This window comes from Octopus bimaculoides, chromosome 20, assembly GCF_001194135.2.
Source record: "Octopus bimaculoides isolate UCB-OBI-ISO-001 chromosome 20, ASM119413v2, whole genome shotgun sequence".
In the NCBI taxonomy this organism is placed as follows: Eukaryota; Metazoa; Mollusca; class Cephalopoda; order Octopoda; family Octopodidae; genus Octopus; species Octopus bimaculoides.
This window is the reverse complement of record NC_069000.1, coordinates 39,256,033-39,264,006: the sequence shown is the minus strand read 5'-3', so window position 1 is coordinate 39,264,006 and position 7,974 is coordinate 39,256,033. Positions and strand designations below refer to the sequence as shown.

The 7,974-nt window shown below is 33.7% G+C and overlaps 1 protein-coding gene across 7 annotated transcripts in view; it reads right to left on the bottom strand.

Moving 5' to 3' along the window:
- The window catches only part of LOC106873878 (uncharacterized), a 375,863-nt gene that overhangs the window by 153,256 nt on the left and 214,633 nt on the right, over nt 1-7,974 (bottom strand). For 6 of the 7 annotated variants that reach the window (XM_052975052.1, XM_052975051.1, XM_052975053.1 and 3 more), the window contains one exon: nt 1,121-1,188. The exons of the other annotated variant lie outside the window; for it this stretch is intronic. The gene's annotated coding sequence lies outside the window, so the exon portion shown is untranslated. The remainder of the gene's footprint in view (nt 1-1,120; nt 1,189-7,974) is intronic. 7 annotated transcript variants of the gene reach the window in all.

Genomic DNA, 7,974 nt, shown 5'->3' with positions numbered 1-7,974 from the left:
AAAAAATTAAAAAAATGATGATAATAATAATAAGGCAGAATGCTAAACTGAAAGTATATTTACATATAGTTGTGTATAAGGAGGATTAAAAAGGATCTGTAACCGGCCTTTATTGCATGGCAAACTTTCAAGAAGAGGGAAAATGAAAATAATGTTTTTTACAAAAAAGTAAAAAAATATTAAAAAAATAAATATGCCAATACATTATATTGTCTTGGAGCTTTTGAAGTTCAATGGTAATCCATGTAGATAATTGTTAGAAAGATTAGGATGCATGTATTTTAGATTAGTGTTGTGTATAAAAAGGCTGAATGTTTATGTGTCAAACAGGAAATGTGGATAAGGGGAGACAATTCGGTGCGTTTTATACTCTTTAGTTGGAGTCCTGGACTCTTTGTCAACATGAAGTTTATGTCTGTTCTTAGAGAAACAAGAAGTAAATTTATATCTATCTCTTGACTGTTGTTATAAATAGTATTCTTGGTATAAATAGAACTACAATATGCTTCGAAATTGCTTGTGCAGCACTCATAGAGAGGATTTGCTCGAACTAACCATGTCATTAAGATTTAGCTCTTATACATCATTCATTCCTTCATAAGTTGATATTTCAATGTTTCAGGCATTTTATATAGTTTAGCTGGAACCGCTCGCTCATTCTCCATTTCTTTCTTTCTCTGTCTCTTTATATGTGTATGTTTGTGTATACACATATGCATATATATACATATATGTATTGAATATAGATATGTGAGTATACAAGTGTGTATGTGTGTGTGTGTGTGTGCGTATGTGAGTGCACATGTGCGTGTGTCTGTTCGTGTTTGCACGTTTGTATTTATGTCCTTGATACAACACGGACTGTTCCAATCGACTTATTTAACAAGATAATTTACGATTAGTTTTCCTTAACAATCAGATTGTTTGAAAACTAATATTAGGTTTCAAATAGATATAGCTGTTGGGATAGATCAAACAATGTAAAACAACAGATCACTTTTGATCACTCCAATGATTCATATCACTCAAAGTGAAAAGTAAGTTTAGATCACATGTCATCTCATGTATCAATTTCATCCTCTCTACAGTACCAAATATTTAGGGAATTTTTCACACATACCTCATATATTTTACTCTTTGTAATTTCATAGTCTCAGTCGCATTTCTTATCAGTTCATTTCGGATATTCTGAAAAAAAAAAAAAAATAATAATAATAATAAAAATAATAATAATATTAATGAACCGCTCGTATATTACGGATGGTGCTCGAAAAATAAGATGTGTTACCTTCGTTCACTGGTAGTGAACAGCTGACACTGTAGTACATCTCCAGCATTAGAGGCTATGCAAAGGCAATAATAATAATAATAATAATAATAATAATAATAATAACTGTGCAACATCAGTCATAAGAACGGGACTGGTAGTCAACAGTGAAGGCATCCAAATACCAGATGGCCAGATATTCAAATTATTGAAAGGTGTATCTGGTATAAATATTAGAATTTGACAGAATACTAACTAGAGAAACGAAAACCAAGATTGAGAAGTACATCAGAAAAGTGAGGAAGCTAATGAAGTCAAATTTAAATGGTCCGAATCTAGTGAAGGCTGTGAATACTTCTGAAGTATCATTACTTAGATGCTCAGCTGCTTTTGTAGATTGGACAAAAATTGAATTAGCAAAACTAGACTGAAAACCTAGCATGGACTCAAGGACAGGGATAGCAACATTATGCTTACCTAGAAAGGAAGGTGGAAGACGGTTAATATCAGTAGACAGCATGGAGTTTGCTAGAGTAGATATAGACTCCCATGTAAGTTATAGGGAAGAAAGTTTATTAAAAGCTGCTAGTGTCACAGCAAGAGATAGGGAAGCCAAAAACCCAGATGAAGTTAAAAGTCAGAACAAATAACAGAAATTAGCTGACTGGCCGGAGAAGGCGTTGAATGGTAGATTTCCAAAGATAAATGTATCGTTTTAGATTTGGATACATTGTGCAAAACAAGCGTATCTTTTCTGATATACTGAAAATGTTGCATAGTTATTGGACTACAGTATATACAGTTTATTTATGCAATCATGTCGCAATCCAATTGCCGGTCTTGTGCCTACATTTAGAAATCTATGCCTGAAGTTTTGTCATTTCTGACATATTACCAGCAGTTGAAAACTTTTCAAAAACAGATATCTGCTAAATGCTGTGAAAATGGAAAGAAATCAGAAACATTTTGACATTTATTTCTCTCTCTCTCTCTCTCTCTCTCTCTCTCTCTCTCTCTCTCTCTCTCTCTCTCTCTCTCTCTCTCTCTCTCTCTCTCTCTCTCTCTCTCTTTATATAATGTTTCTTGCGTCTTAAATTTTATCTCACAGAAAACGACAGCTTTGAATTGTCTGACGATGAAATCGAATAGTTACTATGTAATTAGTTGCAGTTTTCTAGATTATTAAGAGTGAATGGCAGACATGCATTACACCCACTCGAATGGCTACGCATAATACTCATTGTTCGAGGCTTTTGTTTTGTACGAATAATTACTTCTTATGTTATATTTTAATCTATATTTGTTTTAACTATCCATCATACACGAAATATTTTTCGTCTAACGCAGATGAATATGTTTTATGTTACTTAATTTATAAAGGTCTAGGGGGTTTTTTTCAGGTATTTACATACTGCGTTGAAACCCTGCTGAGGCAAATCCGAAGTTGATACTGGAATCAAGGACATCCCTCCCATAAAATTGCTGCTGTGGTACTTCAATCACAAACAAACATTTAGTACAAATCATAAGGTACCGTAACGTATGTGGTCAACTGAGTTCACCTTCCCTTGTCAGTCCGAGCTAGATATAAATCTGGGTTTTGTGAGACGAAAATAATTTTTCATTCTTTTACTTCAAGACACTAATCCTTCTGGTGGTTACTTCAATTCTTGGTGTATTTGTGGTAGCTGCGTCGCTCTTAAAAAGTCAAATTATATATGAGGCTTACACTACATTAACCATTCTGTTCTTTGTAACTTTTATTCCAATATCATTGAACATTTTGTTGACAAAAAGTATTATCGTTCAGTATTTTGTGCTTCATTAGCGGAAGCCAAAAAGTAAGCATCATACAAAAATATTTACAGTATTTCTTTCAACTCTTTTATATTCTGAGATCAAATGGCGGCGAGCATAGCTTGGCTTTTCATTCTTTTTGTGTCCATAAAAGAAAGTGCCTTTCAAGTTTTGAGGTGCATGTAAGCGACTAAATCTTCCCTACCCTAAAATCGTTGGCAATGTATCAGAATGTGAAACCAGTTTTAACAGAGGAACGTTTGTTATTGTAACTAATTACTGGAACGACACTAGATCACATCTGCGTATAAATCTTTGAAACGAGAGGAAACTATCAAAAAATATCTTAAATCACTTGATCAGACAATGTCTTCTTCGTAATGAAACTACACATTCGATGGAGTGCTGAAAAGCTCCCGGCTTTGAATAAAAGAAATACAGGAGGATCAGTTAATAATGACTATATTCAACGTATTCCCCTCTCAGATTCACTCACTTATTGCATCGTCCTTCAGCTTTTCTAGGGAATGTAAAAGAACTCAGAAGGCTGGGCCTTGAAACTGAACTTTCACGATACGCTGAAAGCCAGGAACTTTTTGGGGCCCTCTCGTATATTCAGACATTATAAACCCTGGTAATTACGTATAAGACCTTGCATTGCAGACAATGTCTAATACTAATGATATACTCTCAGAGGAGTCACTGCATTCTCTAAGGATCAATCCCACTCTATTTGTTTTTATTTCTGTCCTGGATATAATTCTATGATTCCTCACCTCTTTTTGATGATAATTGTCATTAAGGGTAAAGATTAGTCATTTCAAAACAGGAACATCTGAATCTGACTAATTCTGCTTTTGTTCGCTTTGTATTATATTCCCTCTCATGTTTTTAACTTTCACGTACCGCAAGGAGCGTAGCTTCTAATACAAGAAGTAAATTAAGCAAAGCGTTAAGCGTTCCTTATTCCAACCAAAAAACATTAATTTCAGAGAAGTGAATTTATGTCCAATGTATTGGTACTGGACCCTATACACCTTTATGAAAAGTCTAGCCCTTATTTTATATAATGAGCGATTCCAACGGGTATCATTTCTCTTATGGAACCAATGCCACTCCACTAATATAACATCTAGATATGTATTAAATACATACATTTTATTCTGCTTTATATTGAAGAATCTTATCAATTCTCAAGCTCGTGTTCCTGAAAAGCGAATCAATCTATGAAAGGAACTGTTATTTATTGCTTACCAATTCGAAAAAAATACACATGGTATAATCCTAAGAATCTTTTTCCCATGATATTCTTCGATTGTAAATTCTATATCGTCCAATGCAACAGCGTTTGAAAGATCATGCAAAACAAGTTAAAGATGTAATATTACTCTCGGCGATATATAACATTAGCAACCGATATGGTTGTAATAAGCGAATAAAGAGACAATCGATAACAGATGCATTAAGCAAGCGAAAATAACATAAAACGGGAGAATCGACAGTATTAAGAAAGATCAACAAAACAGATACAGAAGAAAGAAAGAAGGAAAGAAACAAACAAGGAAGAAGGAAAAGAAGAAGAAGAAGAAGAAGAAGAAGAAGAAGAAGAAGAAGAAGAAGAAGAAGAAGGAAAATAAAAATAATAATAATAATAATAATAATAATAATAAGAAGAAGAAGAAGAAGAAGAAGAAGAAGAAGAAGAAGAAGAAGAAGTAGAAGAAGAGTGTCAAGGCTGAGAATAAGAAAGGTAACAGGAAATATATGACTAAATCACCTCACAACCGGCCTAAACATACTGTTTTGATGATGATGACGATGATAATCATAATATTGATAATAATAATAATGACAATAATAATAATAATAACAAAAGTAACAATAGTAATAATAATAATAATAATAATAATAATAATAATAATAATAATAATAATAATAATGAACGATCAATTTTATCGATAAAACTATGTAGGCTGATTGGCTGATTGCAAGAAAAGACACAAAAGTTTGGCGATGGCATGGGTGGACTACAGGAATGCATCTGACATGGTCCCACACTCGAGGATTATTGAATGACCTAGACTGCTTAAGGTTTCCCACAATAGCATAAAATTAATACAAAACTCAATGACAACGTGGCGAACTGAATTCACAGCATGGAGAGATATCTCATTAACTCTTTTACTTGTTTCAGTCATTTGACTGTAGCCATGCTGGAGCACCGCCTTTAGTCGAGCAAACCGACCCCAGGACTTATTCTTTGTAAGCCTAGTACTTATTCCATCTCTTTTGCCGAACCGCTAAGTTACGGGGACGTAAACACACTAGCATCGGCTGCCAAGCGATGTTGGCGGGATAAACACAGACACGAACATATACACACACATACATATATATATATACATATATACGACGTGTACCCTTATCAGACGGGTAGTCATGATGGGTATAATTGGCTTCGTATATTTTACCCCAGTGTCACTTTGATGGGATGCACTACTCTCTCACTCAATAATAATAATAATAATAATAATAATAATAATAATAATAATAATAATAATAATAATAATAATGATAATAATAATACTAACTACAACAATGATGCTTCCTGAACAATATGCATCAATTACGCTTAGGAAGATAAATGAATATAGACTTCCATCTGGAAAATAGCCATGTTCGGCGCATTAGATATAAACTTGCATACAACGTACGTTTTGAATACGGATACACATTTAATTCCCGTCTACCAAACAGCAGGTTCCATAATATATTGTAAAACATGTTTGTTACATACCGTTGATATTCATCGATCCAGTCAAGGCAAAATATATAACAGTACATTGTGTACTTCGATTCATTTTGCAGAATGGATATTTCTCATGCAAGGGCTAGCAATTCATTCTACGACAAACCGTATCCTACCTTCATAACATAGAAAACAGAAACTACTTGATGTTGACCGAGATATTCCACTCCAAAATATAATACTCGATGGTTTTCTAGCTTCGATAAATTGTACCAGAATTCTGCTCAGTCAAGTTGGTTTTGTGACAAAGCGACAGTTCTGCAGAAGGAAAATAGAGTGGAAATAAACTTATTCAGCGTTTGGTTGCTAATTGTAGCCAGATTAGAAGGCTATTTTTATAATACCTGGAGGTGTTTATGTTCGGAAAACTTCTGATCTTTGAACTGATAATCTGCAGAAATCCACAGCTAAAAGGCAATAACAAATATGATACATGACAGAACAATTCTGTATCCACAGCTTACCGAAATCACAACACAGATCGTTGTTCAATGAAGTTATGCTTTAAGATACTTAATATATATAAAGTGCATATTTATATTATTGACGTTATATCGATCAATTTCGTATTCGATCAATTTCATATATGTTTTTTGTGCTCGATAAAAAGAGGATAGTTTATTTCTGAAGAATTAGTTTTTCAAAGCTGAATGTTAGTATGTCTGACGTATTAGTACCTATAGGTTGTGTGTTACACCGGTGTAACAGCCTGCGTGTTAACAACTTGCGTCATATGATACATGCACTAATACAGTTAATACGCCCGATTTCACACACACACACACACACACACACACACATATATATATATACACACACACACACACACATTCACACACACATACGCATAAAAGCTAATGTTACACAGTGAGAATTTACAAAAAAAACAACAAAAAAAGACGGGTGTGGAAACAACAAACAGATGTATTATTTTAACGCTCAGGAAGTGAGAAAGTCTTTTATATTTCGAGCCTTCGCTCTTCGACAGAAAAGAACAGGGAGAGAAATAAACAGGCAGAGTAAATAGAAAAAGGTTTAGTGGCTAGCGATGTATCATGGCGAACGTTATATATGCTGTACTGACACTAGCATAGTGTGGTTCCTCATATAACACATCTAGTAGTACAATTGGATTAGTTTTAATGTTTTAACTTTCCACAACGACACTTGTAAATATCTTATAGTTTACTATTCAAATGCATCTGTCTCGTTGGATTACTTAGAACCGTCCAAGTAGCAGCTTATATTCAGTTAAAGCAAGTCCTCGGTCGCTGACGAAGTTCATGAAGTGAAACAGCTCCAGCTGGTCTCTCTCTGACCACAATCAGATTGTGCATAAAGAAAAGAACGAATTAGCGGTATACATCTGTTCTATAGCGTAAACTAAAATCTATTCATCTGTGAGTAAATACTTGGCATAGGAATTATAATCCTTGGCTTAGATAGCTTTTGGTTTAGATATAATTCTGCGTGGAAATAGCAAACGTTCCCCTTCGATTGCAACAGAAAATTAGTGTATGTAAAATAAGATTGTGGACATATTTAGCTTAGCAAAACCAGTATTGACCAGTGAGAAATGAGAGTCAGCAAAATATGAATATTATACTTGAAAGAACTAATTGACACTATAGGAAATATATGCAATCAGGAAAGAGTGAATATGAATCAGAAGCGAAATGTATTGACATAGGTAAAAATGAATTTTAAAAATGTCATAAAGAAGTAACATCAGTGAAGATTAATATCGGGAAATAAATAAAGAGTATCAATGGTTTCCTCTGCCGTATTAGACATATAGAATTCTTTTGAGAATATTAGGAACATGACACAAAGTTATAGGTGAAATACTCAGAATGACTGAAAACACTCTGGACGTAACAGCCAAGAGATATAAGGAAATTAGATTGATGAAGAATGTATTACGGAAACTAGATGAGAAAACAGGAGAGGTAAACAAGACTTGCATGGATCAAAATTACACAATATTAAACATATCTTACCATACAGTGATTATAAGAGTATACAGCATTTACAAGGAGAGGATGATATATAAGCTTTGGAAAGCACGGCAATAAGAATATATTTGTATATATATATATAT